The 16,955-nt window shown below is 39.0% G+C and overlaps 1 long non-coding RNA gene across 1 annotated transcript in view; it reads left to right on the plus strand.

Moving 5' to 3' along the window:
• Positions 1–8: 8 nt before the first annotated feature.
• Positions 9–16,955, plus strand: part of LOC107835950 (uncharacterized) — a 46,583-nt gene continuing 29,636 nt past the window's right edge. Inside the window, exon 1 of the long non-coding RNA XR_001661794.1 lies at positions 9–69. This is a non-coding gene — a long non-coding RNA (uncharacterized LOC107835950). The remainder of the gene's footprint in view (positions 70–16,955) is intronic.

Genomic DNA, 16,955 nt, shown 5'->3' on the forward strand with positions numbered 1-16,955 from the left:
TGGCTCCCAGGACCAGCCTGAGACTGAATAGGGCCCCAGGCAGAATCTGATGTGGGAGCTGACTTGCAGGTAAGATCATCATCCATCAGTCACCACAACACTTCTTTACATATTGTGCCTTTAAAGGGGCAGTATTATGCCATATTGACTCTTTTAAACTTTAGATTGTTTTACATTATTCCCTCATCAAAAACAGACTTGGAGTGTTGCTTTGATTCTTTCATGCATGTTTGAGAAATCCTTTAATCTCCCGTGGCAACCATTCAGCTGTGCAAAATGGACCTAGCTCCACCTATGAGGACAAAGCTCCTCCTCAGAGAGGCAGTTGTGGGAAATGTCCTGTTGAGGTCAGAGTTCAGGCTTGTCAGAGATATGGGAAGACAACGGTAGCTCAACCCAGTTGACCTAGTTCTGTCTCTGAGGTCACAACTTGTTGAATCTCGAAACAACTGGAGTGCTCATGTTGGCTAAGAACAAGAAACAGAGGCAACACACCTGGACAAAAAGAGATTGAAAAATGTACAATAAGTCCCCAATTCAGGTACAACATTCAGGTGTTTGGGTCAGAAATGTGGATCAAATGTAGGATGATTATGTTTTTCTAAAACAGTACCAACTGATCATTGTTTAGCTATTATTCTACCTTGAACAAGTTAGGATAGATCTATAAGCTCTCCAAGTTTTTGCACAGAATAATTATTAAATAATAATATTTCAGTCTGCCCAGTTCTGCTTATTTGAGCTCCTTTCAGTATGAATTGTTTTGGGGCCTCCTGTCACTTTAAACCCAAATAAGTAGCTGCAAACAGATTATTAAATTATACAATCATTGATCTTTGAAAAGCATTAGTAGATCCTCCTGCACAACCAACAAGTGGTTTCTGGATGGCAAGTCAACTACAAAACACTTGTTTTTGTTTTTGTTTTTTCCAGGAACCATTGTACAGTGCTCACAGCAGTAAAACTCTCTGTCCAAAAGTCCTAGAATTCTGCTTGGGTTGCTAGGTGACAGGCTAGGCTTTGCTGGGGTTCCTAAGTGATGGGCTAGTAGTGCCTGCTGTTTTGTGACGTTACATTTCAGATGTTTTTGAAACGACTCATTTTCTAGACACCAGAGCCAGCTGCACATTGTCTGAAAAAAACAAACAAACCATCAATCACCTACCGCTTCCTGTCATCTTCTTTGTCGTTTCCACCAGTAGTAACATCCGGTGGTTGATCACATGATCACATGCAATACAAAAAACAGTGTTTCCATTTGCGAATACAGCTATTTCAATGCAGTGGGAAAAAGAAACTCATTCTAGCGCAACAACGTTTTTACAAAACAGTAATTTTTTCAACATTGGAGCTTTTCCATTAAGCAAATTAATTTTTGTATTTTGAATTTGCACAATTCTATGTTTAATGCACAGTTTTAGTTGTGAGTCTCTTTTAAATCCTTTAGTATGCTGGGAACCTGTCCAGTATACCCTACTTTTGACCTACTCATCACTTGAGATAGACACCATTTCGCCCCAAAAGCCTGCGAGGATAAATGAGGATAGACGATGAATGGATGGAGTTTTGCTTTGCTTGCATCCCGGAGACGGCATGAATCAACTACGGGACAAACGGCAGCTTGATGCGTCCGTCATCGGGCCGATTAGTTACTGTTAATGTTTGGAACTGTGGTGTGCGCTGACTTGCCATTTTCCCCTGGAAAAAAGTACTCCAAACTGGCAAACGGTTGATACTCACACAAACAGATGTCAGAGTAAACATTTGAAGAGTTTTAATGATTACCCCATGAAGCCATTTTTTAATTTTTTTTCCCAGTGACTGAAAAATGATGACATGCCAACTGAAACAAGCTCTTTTTTTTGGCACCTTGCTTTAAAACCTGATTTATCACTTTGAGGAACACAAGCGCTTCTGTTTAAAAGCGGAACGTGAACATTTGATTCATGTCTTCGTATTTCTGGGTATTTTTTTTTTGTGTGTGTTTTGTCTTTGCAGCATGGATACGGTCGGGAGGCAGGATGTTGCTGGAGCGAGTGAATTAAAGTGAATCATGACCGTTTGTCTGTTGGCTTCTCATCGGACAGGAAGAGCGTTTCGAGACATTCACACTGAAATACACACACATACGATCCAACACCCTTTCAGAGATCCGCATTAGACCCCATAATGTGATTCCTGCCTATCGCCTTACAAATCTAATTATGAAACACCACTCATATTCAATATCACCAAACCTCCAGCCTTTTAGTTTGGCCTCTCAAACCACCGTGTAAAAGCTTCATCATGGGGCACGCTGATGAAATTAGGCTCTATTATCCCCCCTCTCTCTTTCTCTTTTCTCTCTAACTCTCACCACTTCCATTCTGTCTTACTTGAAGGAGTGTGCAGATTTAATTTACAGCAGGACTCATGAGCCACTTAGTGCAATCTTTGTCTGTGTGCAAGGATTGATTGATTAGGTCTTATCTTGTTATCTGGGTCTGTGGTCGTGTTGATAGGCCTGTTTGTTCTCTCACTAGTCTCTCAGTCTTTCCTTCTCTATCTCTTTCCACAATGTAATTTTATGCTTCTGTCTACTGTTCTCTGTGGGTGTGTGTGTGTGTGTGATGGCCTTCAGCTTCTTCTTTCCCTCCAGTGAGCAGATCAGACACTGATAAGGACGGATTGTCTTGCAAGATCAGAATTAGGAAATTACATGTTTCACCCATCGCAGACTTGCTGCCCCTCCCTCCATGTTGGCAGACTGCGATCTGATACTGTTTCTGAGAATTTTCCAAAGTGTCTCAGCTGTAGCTAATGGGCAGCAAAATAAAAACGTATTTGATGCTGTTTTAGTCAGAAAACATGACGTTCAAAGAGCAAGTCTCGTTTGGTTACTTGAGATGTTTTCTTTTACTAAAATTTACTCAGTTTTTTACCAGCTTTTGCTTTTAATTAAAAATCACATTGCCTTACAAAAATATACCCTGCCAACATTTGGATATTCCTCTAATGTCAAAAAGCATTTTCACAATTATTCTATTAAATAAGAAATTAAATTAAAATCACACTTGATTAAGTTTATGTGAAAAGTCAGTAAAAAACAATCTTCCTTCCACTTTCTGCCGTCTTCATCTTTTTCGCCAGTAGTAAGATCGAGTTCTTGATTACGTGACTCTTGCGATGCAAAAAAAAAAAGTTTCCTTTGCAGTTTTGCAAAATACGGTAATTTTGATATGGCCGAATAACCACATCATTCTTTCTAGTGGCAAAAAGTTATCAAAACATTTCTAGTGCCAAGAAGGTTTTTCAAAATTAGCTTGTTTCCGTTAAATACGTTAGTTTAGTAATTCCAATTTGAGCAATATATATATATATCTCAATGAAAGGGCAGCAATCAACATTTTCTGTGACGGACCGATATGAAGTGGAAGGAAGCTGCTGTTTTAGTCATGCACTACACTAATCCAGCTTCCATTTTGGAGTAGCAAGTCGATGGTTATGGGAAGTTCTGTTTGGGATTTATGTAGAGGACATGGAAAAGTTGTGGAAGGAGTTGTTCTGATCAGATGATAATAAAACACAACTTTTAGGACAACATGTGAAATAGTCTAGCCTGGCCATTGCCTTCCTACACAATTCCATTCAGCGTTCCGGCTGGGATTTCTACCACTGAGCTCAATTTCTCTTAAAATAATTTTTTTTTACATTTTTTACCAGACTAAAAATGTTCCACCCCCCAGATGAGACACATCATCAGATGTAACAGCATCAGATCTGTGGGATCACTTTTCTGCAGTACAGGAAAAAAACAACCCTACCGTGATCTTAAGAGATCGGATCAAAGAGACCCTGCAAAGTTTTTTTTTTTGTTTTGTTTTTTTTTTACCCTGTGCGCGGTCTGGAAGTGTCACCCTGACCCTTTGTGGGCTTTTACAAGGTTTGTTTTTTGTGTAGTTTTGGGAAGTCTGACAGGACAGCCCTCCCGCTTCCTCACTGTCCGACTGTGACATCTGCGTCGCACTAAGACTGCAGGAGGGTTAAGACTGTGGTGGAAGTTCCCTTTCTAGCAGGGTACATGTCAAAGTTCAAATCTAAATTCAGCTGAGATCCTATGGTAACACTTTGAAAAATGTTCACAGATGCTCTGCTTTCAGTCTAAATGAGCTCAATCCATCTTGCATAGAAGAATGGGCAAAAATATCAGTGTTTAGATGTACAAAGTTAGTAAAAACAAAGACCAAGAGACATACAGTTTTGTGGTTCTCAAGGGGTCTGAATGCCAATATTCGCCACACTTCTTATTGGTCTTATTTCCTTTTCCTTCCACTTCAGAGTGATACATTTAGTGTTCTTATGTCACAATGAATGTTTGTAATGTAAAAAAGTTCAAAGGGTTATGAATATTTTAGGAAGGTACTGTATTTGATGTGGCCAAAACATTTTTGGACTTTAAAACTAGTTTGTTGTTTTTTTCTTTTCGGATCTAATGATGATAATTTTACACAACTCAAGTGAAAGGTCAGTGTAAAGTTTCCTCTCATGAATGCATCCGTTACATTTCACCTCTATCCTACAAGTGTATTACTACATCGACTTCTTCAAGCTATCCTGTTTTAACTTTTCTTTTTTTTTAAAACTATGTTGCATAGATTGGGTCTTTTGAATCATATTTTACCATAAGCGTAATGGTCAGATGTCACACAAACTCCTTAATTGGGATGAAGGGTTAAGGGTTAAAGTTGTACCAGTCAACTTCTAAAACACGCTGCCTACACACTGATGATTTGGCTTTTTTATAGTTGCCAGGAGCAGTCGAAATTCATTAAAAATCCGGCTTTTAAATCCAGCATATTATCAGACACCCTGGCTGTTTTTCAGTAATGTCAGCATAATAATGCCAGACAAAATCAAAACTTGCTGCTGTTGTACGTCTTGTGCCCTAAAAGGAATATATTTCTTTGCGGTATGAAAAGGTCTCTGGATAAACTGCGCTGCTGTCGGTGTTCATATAATGATAATTAATTTCGACACGGCAGGCATCTCCAGCTTCCTCACCATCCCCTAATGATAATGGAGTGCATTAGTTCTGGTTTTGAGCGCTTCTAATTCACGTTCCCACAAACAAAGTCAGCCAAGCAGCAGACACGGCTTCGTCAGTTGATTGCAGCAGCAAAATGTAAAACTCCGCCCTCTATTAGTGCTGAAATTGCACAGACAAAGAAAGCCAGAAAGCCACAGGACTTTTGCTGAGATTATTGGTAAACAAAAAAAGTTGCTCCACACCTGGCCAATTTCTTTTAGAATGGATTTCCCAATAGCAATGTTCATTAGCCAATAGCTAGCTCTGTGTACCTGGCTATATGGCTACCTAATGGTGTATATAAATCGGGGAACAGCAAACAGAAGACAGATCTGACATCTTTACAGTCTGACCATTTCTACCATATTTTCAGAGCATTGTTACTTCTCACATGTGCTAATGCTATTGCTAATGGGCTTTCTGTGTAATACAACAAGATGTATATCATTCATCAGAATAAATTAACATTTATTGTATCAGGCAAAAAATGTCATGAAGAGGAAAAAAACTAGAGAGGCACTGATCCGATATTAATATCTTTATCATTGGTGACAATGTGCCTGATCCATAAAGGCAGATCTGTTCAGTCTAATTCTATGCTCTGTGCTCTGAGCAATGTTATGCTTGACTTTTTTTTTTTTTTACATTATACACTGCTCAAAAAAATAAAGGGAACAGTCAAATAACACATCCTAGATCTGAATGAATGAAATATTCTCATTGAATACTTTGTTCTGTACAAAGTTGAATGTGCTGACAACAAAATCACACAAAAATCATCAGTGGAAATCAAATTTATTAACCAGTGGAGGCCTGGATTTGGAGCCACACACAAAATTAAAGTGAAATGTTCCCTTTATTTTTTGAGCAGTATATTTAGAATTCCTAATTTCACTTTCTGAACAGTTTGAAAGAAGGTGTTTTGAAGTTTATGTTTATATGTTTGACCAGGGTAGTCAGCCTGGTGTTTTTGTCAGTTTGTCTCTTTATTTTTTATTTTACATTGGCTGTTATAATCCTAATATCACAGACTGAACAAATTAAAGTTGTGTTGCTTTTGCATGTTTGACCAAGCTTGTGAAACTATTGGTGTTTTTAAATGTGCAGTACTGGTGCAGAATTATCAAATAAATTTGTAATTTAGTACATTTATGTATGATTTTTTTCCTTTTTTAAAAAAAGGAAAAGGTTTCATGCCAATTCAGCGCTGCTTTCCTGCATCAGATCAGTATCGGCTGATACAAAACCTCAGTTATCTGTCGGAAGTGAAAAAAGTGATTGGCGCATCCCTAAAAATGAAAAACATACATGAGTCAAACCAGACCAAGTCTTAAGACCAGCCAGCTAAAAACCCCCCCCGACAGAAACAAGGGATAATATTTGCTAGCCAAAAAAAGTAGGCTTCTCCACTAACTTTCTTTTTCCTGGACCATCAACATGAAGACATCATCAGTTTTTTAAAACTTGTTCCTGACCTTGAAAAATCCTGATGATAAAGATGTCAACTGTTTTGCTTTGACATGCGAAGAGTTTCCCTCCTGGAGCCTCCTGCCTGCATCCAGGACCTCGTTTCTGGTTTGATATGGAAACCCACCTCTCTTCACCTGTGCCCGTTTCCTCCCTCCGAGCGCCCTCCCTCCCTTTCCGTCTGCCCCTACCTGACTTGTAAACACACTCATTGACACAAACGCACTCATCCACTAATGCACACAGAGAGCGAAGCGGCGGGTTCTCTCCTTAATGACGTCCTCCGAGTATAATTAGTCTGGCCAATTAACAGCAGTAACGATGCTTGCATTCATTATGTCAAATTACATTGTGCTGACAAAGTGTCAACTCAGCTACACTCACCTGCTGAGGGTGTCTGCGTGCGTGTGTGTGTGTGTGTAAATTTATTAAATCCTACTTCATCATCCCAGAGATGAAAAATGTCCATTCTCATATATTCATTCAACACACACACATTCAATTAGCACACTTGGCGTAGATCTATTATTCTGGAGCTCCTTGTTGTGGGGAGGCTCTGGTGGCCAGGAATAAGACCTTTGGAGCCAGTTGGATCAGTACATTGCTTTATTAAATCATGGATATTGATTTTTCTGTGCACGTGTGTGTGTGCGTGTGTGTGCGTGTGTGTGTGTGTGTGTGTGTGGGGCATTATTAAAGGCTATATATTACAAAGAGTTGGAAGGGATGGCGGCGGGCATGTGATCCGTGCTGCCTGAGATTTTGCACGCGCTCATTTGCATAATACAGCCGAATGTGGCAGAGAGACTGGAGGTGGATTCATCTTAATTAACATCTCAGGCCTCTCGAGGTAAACTACTCAGCTGGGGACAAAAACGGCAGACGAAAACCAGACAGAGGTAAAAAAATATACCACAGCAGACACACAACAACTTTGTTCCTGCTTCAGAAAAATCCATTCTGCCTTAACGTTGTGACCGTTGGTAATTACTATGGAAGCACAGCGTCGGTGCCTCAGAGGGCCGGACGCAGTTAATTTGTGCCGTGTGTTTTTTATGGAGTGGTGAACTGTCGGCCTTCAGGTTTCCAGAGGAGGTTCTGAGTGAACCCAGGGCTAAACAAAGTGATTTTTTACTTTTTATTTTGATGTTTTTATTTTTATTTTAAAAAAAGCAAAATATTTAAAGGGTTTCTTCCTCATGATACTGAAGAATTTAGTTTTCCAGTCTCAGCAGAGCAAATAAACCTCAACGAGAAATACTGTGATATTTTAAGATCTTGGATGACGAGATGTCATTATGCACCAAGTACTTATCCATGATAGAAGGTCAGAATGAAAGAAAAAAAATGGATTGAAACAGCTTTGAGTTTAATGGCCGGAGAGCGTGTTTACACTGGTGGGATTTCCAGTTTGTACTGTCGCGTGAATACTCAATCCCAAGAGTTTGATGGTCCGTAGAGGGACTGTCGTGTTGGAGCCTGTGTGTCAGATAAAAATCTGGTTGGAACGGGTGATGTGATTTATACATAACCTGCCAGTTCCCTTTCCTCTCCACTTTGGTAGAATATCACTCAGGAGTTGACTGTGGAATATTTAGTATAGAGGAAATTATATGGCTGATCTTTTCGCACAGGGGCCACCTTATGTCACGGTACAGTGCTGGAAATCAATAAGCTCCTGAGAGCAAACCATTGTATGGTAAATGTTTGTGGAACAAGGACTTTATGAAAGTGATTGGAACCCCTGAAATGATTTGGATGGGTGAATAAATACTTGTACAATGTGTATAAATACACATTCTTATTCTTGCTGACATGGAGATGATTTTTGTCAAACGTACAGAAATCCTTAGCAACCCAGATATACAGATACAACATAGCAGTGGATTTGCTAAAATTAGGGATTTTTGATATGATGGCCAAACAATAATAATAATAAAGAAATGGACTTTTGAAATCCAAATAGACAGACAGGAAACTCCCATAGTGGGACATTCACTATCTGGGAAAACAAATATGGGTTTTACATAAATTCTCGATTAGTCTTTGTGTAATTATGAGAATTGACCTGAACTGAACCAAGTGAGGCCTGCAGTGCTTTTTGTTCTTGGTTCCTGGACAGCCAGGCATTAAAATATGTTCCATTTTGCTTCAGAATCCTTTTTGAAAATTTCTTTCTAAAACAAAGACAAAACCATGTAAAATGATATATACCCTGAAGGAATATGAATACATTTGCTCAGTTATAACACAAATAGATTCACATTTGAGTATCATGCTTTCTCCTGTGTGCCAACACATGCACATAAACATGCACTTGATCTAAGCAAAGGAAAAAGAAGCCGAGCAGTCCTCTGATAGGCAATTAGCTTGCGGAGTGACTCAGACAAGTACACAGAGGCCCTGACAAACATCCAAACCCAAACGAACACACACACACACTCACACACACACATGTGGAAGAGGCTGAGCTGGCTTGCTCTCTTGATAGGCAATTAACTTTCCTCAGACACCTCATCAGCCTGTGAACAAAAATCCCCCCTCTAATCGGACACACAAACACACGCACACACACGCCGTCCTCGCAGCTTTTGCATATGCAGTGTTCATCGCAGCATTGACATGCAGCGAGAGCGCGAGAATCTGTTCCCGTTGCAAAGTCCCTCAGCGTAGCTGAATTTCAAATGCGCATACGCAAACGCGCGCATACGCCTTCGTCTGAGGGATCAAGGGGGCAGATGACTCGTCGGGAGTCCTGCTGAGTTAAGTAATCACACTCGGGTGTTTAATCACTAACGAGAACCTGATGATGCTCTTTAATTAACACATCACTAATTGAAGAGGTCTGGTGAATCGCAGCTCTCAGGCCTGCCTGTTTTTCCGAGTAATCAGAGAGAAAGGAATTGTGAGTGAGGGGCTTCCAGCTGCAGCTGGTCAGAAGAGCGTTTTTCATCCTGGAAACGATTGAAGTGGAGGATTACTGCCTTTAATAAAAAAAAAGAATAAAACCCCCGGCAGTGTTATGGAGGTGTTTTTGATCACTGTGAATAATGGAAACAACTCAAGAAGTGCATTTGGCATAATTCTGATTACCTCAGATGATTATCGCGAAAGCTACAACGGCGCAGCAGTGACAGACCAGACAAATGTTTTTTTTTGTTGTTTTTTTTTTCCTGGCAAACGTAGATTAATCGACATAATTAGGATTCAAATTAAAAATATACATGAATGAAAAATAGGATTTCTAGCAGGAAAGAACCGATCCACTTTTTTCAATTTCAATAATGATATCTGAGCTTCAGTATCAGCTGATACCGATCTGATGCAAAAAAAAAACAACAATGCTGAATGACCTAAAGAGTTATTTTTTTTAAAACATCGACATAAATGTACTGAATTACAAATTTGGTTCATAGTTCTGCACCAGTGCAGCACGCTGAGCTTCACAATCTTAGTCAAACATGTAAAAACAACTTTTAGTCGTTCAGTCAGTGCAATTAGAAGTATTACAGCCAATGTAAAATAAATATTAAAGAAACTGACAAACACAATAAGTAGGTGAAACATGTAAAAATAATCTTCAATAAACCTTTCAAATTACTCAACGTACAATTATGAAGTCTAAATATGATTTAAAATAAATAATAAAGCATAATGTCTCAGAGCACAAAGAATAGAATTAGACTGAATAGATCTGCCCTTACGGATCACACACATTGTCATCAATACCCAATCTATCTTCTTTTTTTTTTTTCTAAATTCTGGGACAGTACAAATATTGATGCAAAAAACTTCAGCAATTCTGAGATCAGAGTCAAACATATTCGACTTTTGAAACTCAGAAAATTTCCAAGTTTTTTCTAGAAAATTTCTGAGATCAGCCTCAAAATTTCATTTTTTTTTTTTGTGGAAATGTACTCCTTTCCCCCTTTTTTGTTACCTACAATATCCCCAATACGCCGTCATAGATTTAAGTGTATTGCAGACAAGAAGAGTAACTTTCCAGTACCTCCAGGAAGATGACAAGGCATTCTCATCTTCCTTCTTACACTTTTCAGCTTTTCTTCAGCCACTCGGCGCCAAGAAACAAGCTTGAGATCATCACAATCCTTTGTTAAACAGAGATTTTCATGGTTTCCAGATTGCAAACAGGAACAGAACATCCACAAACCAGTTTACCAGGAAATAAAAAAAAACTTGAAGAATTTGTATGCGAGGCTGATAGGTTTTCTTTTTAAACTGCGCCACATGAGGTGAGTAGTGTTGGATGGTATGTTTGGCAAATTTTAAAATGGCTTATACAGGTGTGAAGAAGACGTTTGGTAATACGGATCCATACAGAGGGTGTTTTTTTATTGGGGGACGACGGGTTTGTTAATGAGGATTATTGTTTGAACAGGAGAAAGGCAGCTAAGCTGAGCATCATTGCTATCACACTGACTTAGTTCCTGGCTTCCTTTTTCCAGGGATTATGACACAATGTTATTGTGATTATGATTGTTGCAGCCGCGACAATGCCAAGGCTGTTCTCGTTTGCTTGTCTTACGATGCACTGCCAAGATACAGGTTTATATTTGTAGTTTTAGAGATCGCGGTTTCATGTTTCACATGTTAGCAAGACTTTATTTTATTTAAAAAAAACAAACAAACTGCGATGCTTGCGTTTTAAAATGTCACAGGTAAATGTCATCCAACCTATGGATCCTTTCTCTGCTTTCTGGGGACAAAGATTAACCCAAGTTTTTCCTCACGCACCTTGCTGCTGCTTCTGCCTGTTTAGAGGCTGCGCGTGGGGAAAAAAGGACAAAGATTTAAATAGAGGAGGGATTTCCAGAGATAATTAAGAGGGAATGAACGGGCAAACCGAAGACAGAGGAAGGATTGGGAGCAAAAGAGCCAATGCTCTACCTTTGTCGTGTCTCGAAACAAGTGGATCTGCTCAGCTGCCTCTCAAATGCCATGAATATGCATTATGTGAGGTTATTCATCGTCTGCAATTGTTTCTCTTCAAATTAAGTCCCAGCTGAAGTACACAGAGAGAAGAAAAAAAAGGAAAATGGATGCAAATAAAAACGTAACAAAACAATCGGGAGAACTGAGCTGTTCTTTTTATGTCCGAGTGCCTTCCTTTGTGGCGCGGCAGAAATCTTCAGAAGCGACTCCCGTTCATTCAGAACGATAATACCAATCTTTTTACGGAGATGCTCTAATTAACATCAATTTGAATAATCTGATTACTTTACAACAATCTTTAAAATTCTTGGTGAACAAAGAGAACCTGTATAGTTTAAATGTCTTTGTCATACACCAGTAATACATAAGAAATTAAGAATTATGAACAGAAAACGGGTACTAAGCTAATTAGGGAGTTTGCTGCTGGTTGGCTAACTGGCTAACACTGACAGACACTTTTGTCATGAAACACTGATTTGTGTTGCTACCAAAAGTCTAACATTTTCAGCAAACATTTGAATTTAGACTTTGTTAGGTTTTTTGAAACTGGGGTAAGCAAATAAATTATTGAATACATTTTCATTGTATCCTGCACAAGTTTGACACCATCAACAATGAAAGTTTAGTTTTATTAAAGCTTTTTGGATTTCCCAAAGAAAGCAAAATAAAAGTGTTAGCCTTAATAAAACTCTCTCCTTAGACTTAAATACAAGGAATGTTAGCATGTCCTGCCAGACATTTAGATAAAGATTTAAGTTTTTTTATGTTTTGAGATCCCGGGAGGAGTTCAATAGTCCTACGATGCCATTTGGAGCAACATGTAAAAACAGTTCTGTAGGTTTAAGTTCACACTCGATGTATCTGAGCTTGATAGATAATTTCTCCAATCTTGGAAACCATACATAATTTTTTTTTTTTTACCATGCTACTTTAATCTTTTACTTTCTTAGCTGAATTTTTTGTTGTTTGAACATCAAACATCAAATATTTCTAGAGAAACTATTTACTCCATAAGAGATTTATTATGTTTTTCTTTTTTTTCCTTTCTTTTTTTGACACACTTAAATGTTTCAGATCATAGAATAAATTTTAATATTGGTGTCTCTATCAATATCTCAAATACATTCTAGCTCAGAATGCGTCTTATTGTTTGTGAGAAAGACTGCTTTCATGTTTTTGAAGCATAAACGTGTAGAATTTGAAGTCGCAGCTGAGCATCGGGATCTACGACCAAAATGCAAATCACATTACGGCCTTTCATCTGTTTGGTTATGCTTTGCACTGGAAAATTAGAATAATGTTTAGTTGGGAATTGAACCAAAGTTTTCACAGGTTTTTGCTTAAACTGATTTATAGTTGGGAGATTTATGCTGAAATATTTAGGGCAATTTTTTCTTCGGACAATCTCATTCTGGCTGAAAGTTTTGCAACCAAAGTTAATTTAGGTGGTAAAAAGTGAATGGAAAGACAATAAAACCTCCAAGTGTGTTTAAGCATGAAAAAAAGAAAAAAAAGAAATAGTTTTGGATTTCTGTTTATCTCCGCCTACACACATATAACCTTTTTGACGAGTGAGAAATCAGTCTTTGTGTGTCAAGCAATAAGATTCGAGCATCAGATGGCTGCAAACATCGCCGTTGGTTTGAAAATTTAATATAAGTGTTATTGTTCGCACTATGCTGTGTAAAGTGTAAATTCATATAGGGGTAATGTAGTCTGTGTGCAGCGGATGCAAACACCATAATCAGAATCTTGTTCCAGTTGTGAAAAGGTCAACAGTTGGACTATTAATACTAAAGTAAATGCTGCTCTTGATGAGAAAGTCTTTGTGTTTGTAGATTAAATTTATTTAACAAGAAAAAGGGAATTAGTCAGAAGTCCAAGATTAGACGTGAAAATGTGGCGTCTGAAGACATGAAAAGTTCGGACAATCCGTTAAATTTCAATCCTTAAGACTGATGCTTAATGTTTTTTTTCTGTGCAAAAGAAATGAGTATACTTGCACTTGAACAACAAAAAATAACTTTGTTTTACTCAAAAGAAAAGAAATGTGTGAATTGAAGTTGAGGAAAAAGTTTGTAGCCCCCACTGTCTCATGAGGTTATGCCATTATCCGAGATGCTTCTTGTGGCTGTCGACTATACTCTGATGATGACGGTTTGACACCCCTCCTCACTTCCATCTGTGAGAGATGTGAGGGATCTCTTGCAGGTACATTTCAAATCTTCCCACAGTCCAGAAGATTGAGATTGACCTTTGCCTTAGTCCACAACTTTCTGTTTCTTCGGCTCCAGCCTGTGGTTGTTCACCAACTGGTTTGTTTTGGATCATTGTCACTCAGGTTTCAACTCTGATCCAGCTCTGTTTTTTAAACATGGTCTCAAATTTCCCTAGGGCTGCACATTTATCGTATCATTTGTCATTTATTGTGATCAATTTCTTATTGTGATAAGGACTTTGATTTATTGTTAAGATAAATTCACCACAAAACTTGTCGGATTGTTAGTTTCTCAATCAATCAATAAATAAAATAAACAGTAAGTTAGAAATATGAATGCAGTTAACGTGTGCCGTTTATTGATAGAAATATGATGACTGGTGTCCTAGAGAGTGTGATTTTCAAGATTTTGTGATTGCGGGGCTATGATGACTAAAAAAGAAATAATAAATAGTTCTTATGGTCACTATTATTATCACAATATTACCACCAAATATCCTAATAAATATTTAAATCACCCGTATTATTCACCCCTACTGAAGACCTCTCTGATACTAAGTGGGATTCATTGTGGTTCTGCTGCCCCAAGCCAAAATGCTTCCACCTCTATGCTTCGTAGTTGGTATGTCGTGTGTATAACTACATGCCATTCTAATTAGGCATAAATATTTTAAAGGTATTTTCTTCTCTCCATATTATTTGAATTTTTCAGTATGATAAAAAATTATTGCGTGTCCATTCATTTCTAAAAAACACAAACTTTCTCGTGGTGTCCTAATTTTTCACATTACTGTCTTTTTTTTTTGTTTGTTTCAGGGTTTTGTAATAAACACTTTAAAACAATGATTTTCACACACAATCTCATTTTTTGAGTCAGAAGGGGTGTTAGATCTAAGATGGGACTCCTTATTCCCACGTCAGACGGCGGACGAGAGAAAAACATCACATAAACACAATGATGTAGGTAGGATTCACCTGAGGGGAACAGGGGACAAGGGGCTAATTAGTGATGATGAGAAGTTAATTTAGTCCGACACCTCTGGTAATAGTGTGTCTTCATTTCTCCTCTTCTCACTTTCTCGCTGTGCCGTTGCCCACTCTGCATATTCCTCCTTTCTCCCGCCTCGCCCCCCAATTTTCATCCTCAGACGAGGTGTCAAACGTCCTGTTCTGTGCTCCTCGGTCCCCCTCTTTAATGTGTCTCGGTAGTTTCTCTCTGTCACAGTTTTATTCTTTAGAGAGCGCCGTGGCTGCAAAGCAGTTGAAATTGTCAAGCGGACAAAGTGGGAAATCGCATTATTTCCTGCTTTGACATCGCTGAGTTGTAGTTCGGCGAGTGTAGGTGTGAGCGGATGGATGAGAAGGTTCCTGAACTAAATGTTTGCTCGCAGGTGAGCCTGTTGTTGACAGATGGTGTTTGTGAGAGAAGCTCACCGCCTGCAGAGTCTCACACCAGGAAAACGCTCGAGCTAATTCAGACGGCCCCACTGTACAAACACAAACACATGGAGAGAGGGCTCACACACATGCACACACCCAGAGCAGAACCACAAAGCCTCAGAATGGATATATGAAGATCATTTTGCATTGGTCACAGAGTAACCAGGTGAGATTGACCATAAATTATTTTTTTCAATATGTTGCCTATGATCAATGAATTGAGTGAATGAGAGCTTCCACCTAAAACCCATTTGATCCCCAAATCTCCATTTTAATAAAGTATAATTATCTACATTCTCCAGCTTTGAAGTTTCAAATTTTTGGCTTTGCACCTTTTCTAATTTTATTTTCTGAAAGGTGATAAAGTACGCCTCAAACAAGCTGAAATATCGTTTTAAGAATTTACTTTTCTTGCGTTCCTCCCATGCAGGGAGCCCAGGGAGGTACCCTCTGAATTATTTTACTGTTGTAGACTAAAAAAATATATCAAAGTTTCACTTGACATAATTCATTTTTACATTTTACAAAAGCAACGACAATGAAATGCTTTGGGTCCCATAAGAAGAGGTGCTGGGTTTGGTTTAGGACTAAGGTGTGAACTATGTCCTTGAGTGTTTTTGTGACAGAATTGGGATTGCCTTATAAATAATCATGCCAGGGCTATTTTTGGTCTCAGTCCAGCGGTGCTGGTATTACTCTACCCTGAAGAAAATATTTTTGAAGAACACAATTTGAAACAAAAAGGGTNGCATCCCTAAAAATGAAAAACATACATGAGTCAAACCAGACCAAGTCTTAAGACCAGCCAGCTAAAAACCCCCCCCGACAGAAACAAGGGATAATATTTGCTAGCCAAAAAAAGTAAGCTTCTCCACTAACTTTCTTTTTCCTGGACCATCAACATGAAGACATCATCAGTTTTTTAAAGCTTGTTCCTGACCTTGAAAAATCCTGATGATAAAGATGTCAACTGTTTTGCTTTGACATGCGAAGAGTTTCCCTCCTGGAGCCTCCTGCCTGCATCCAGGACCTCGTTTCTGGTTTGATATGGAAACCCACATCTCTTCACCTGCGCCCGTTTCCTCCCTCCGAGCGCCCTCCCTCCCTTTCCGTCTGCCCCTACCTGACTTGTAAACACACTCATTGACACAAACGCACTCATCCACTAATGCACACAGAGAGCGAAGCGGCGGGTTCTCTCCTTAATGACGTCCTCCGAGTATAATTAGTCTGGCCAATTAACAGCAGTAACGATGCTTGCATTCATTATGTCAAATTACATTGTGCTGACAAAGTGTCAACTCAGCTACACTCACCTGCTGAGGGTGTCTGCGTGCGTGTGTGTGTGTGTGTAAATTTATTAAATCCTACTTCATCATCCCAGAGATGAAAAATGTCCATTCTCATATATTCATTCAACACACACACATTCAATTAGCACACTTGGCGTAGATCTATTATTCTGGAGCTCCTTGTTGTGGGGAGGCTCTGGTGGCCAGGAATAAGACCTTTGGAGCCAGTTGGATCAGTACATTGCTTTATTAAATCATGGATATTGATTTTTCTGTGCACGTGTGTGTGTGCGTGTGTGTGCGTGTGTGTGTGTGTGTGTGTGTGGGGCATTATTAAAGGCTATATATTACAAAGAGTTGGAAGGGATGGCGGCGGGCATGTGATCCGTGCTGCCTGAGATTTTGCACGCGCTCATTTGCATAATACAGCCGAATGTGGCAGAGAGACTGGAGGTGGATTCATCTTAATTAACATCTCAGGCCTCTCGAGGTAAACTACTCAGCTGGGGACAAAAACGGC

Source organism: Poecilia formosa, unplaced genomic scaffold (genome assembly GCF_000485575.1).
Source record: "Poecilia formosa unplaced genomic scaffold, Poecilia_formosa-5.1.2 Scaffold32, whole genome shotgun sequence".
NCBI lineage: Eukaryota > Metazoa > Chordata > Actinopteri > Cyprinodontiformes > Poeciliidae > Poecilia > Poecilia formosa.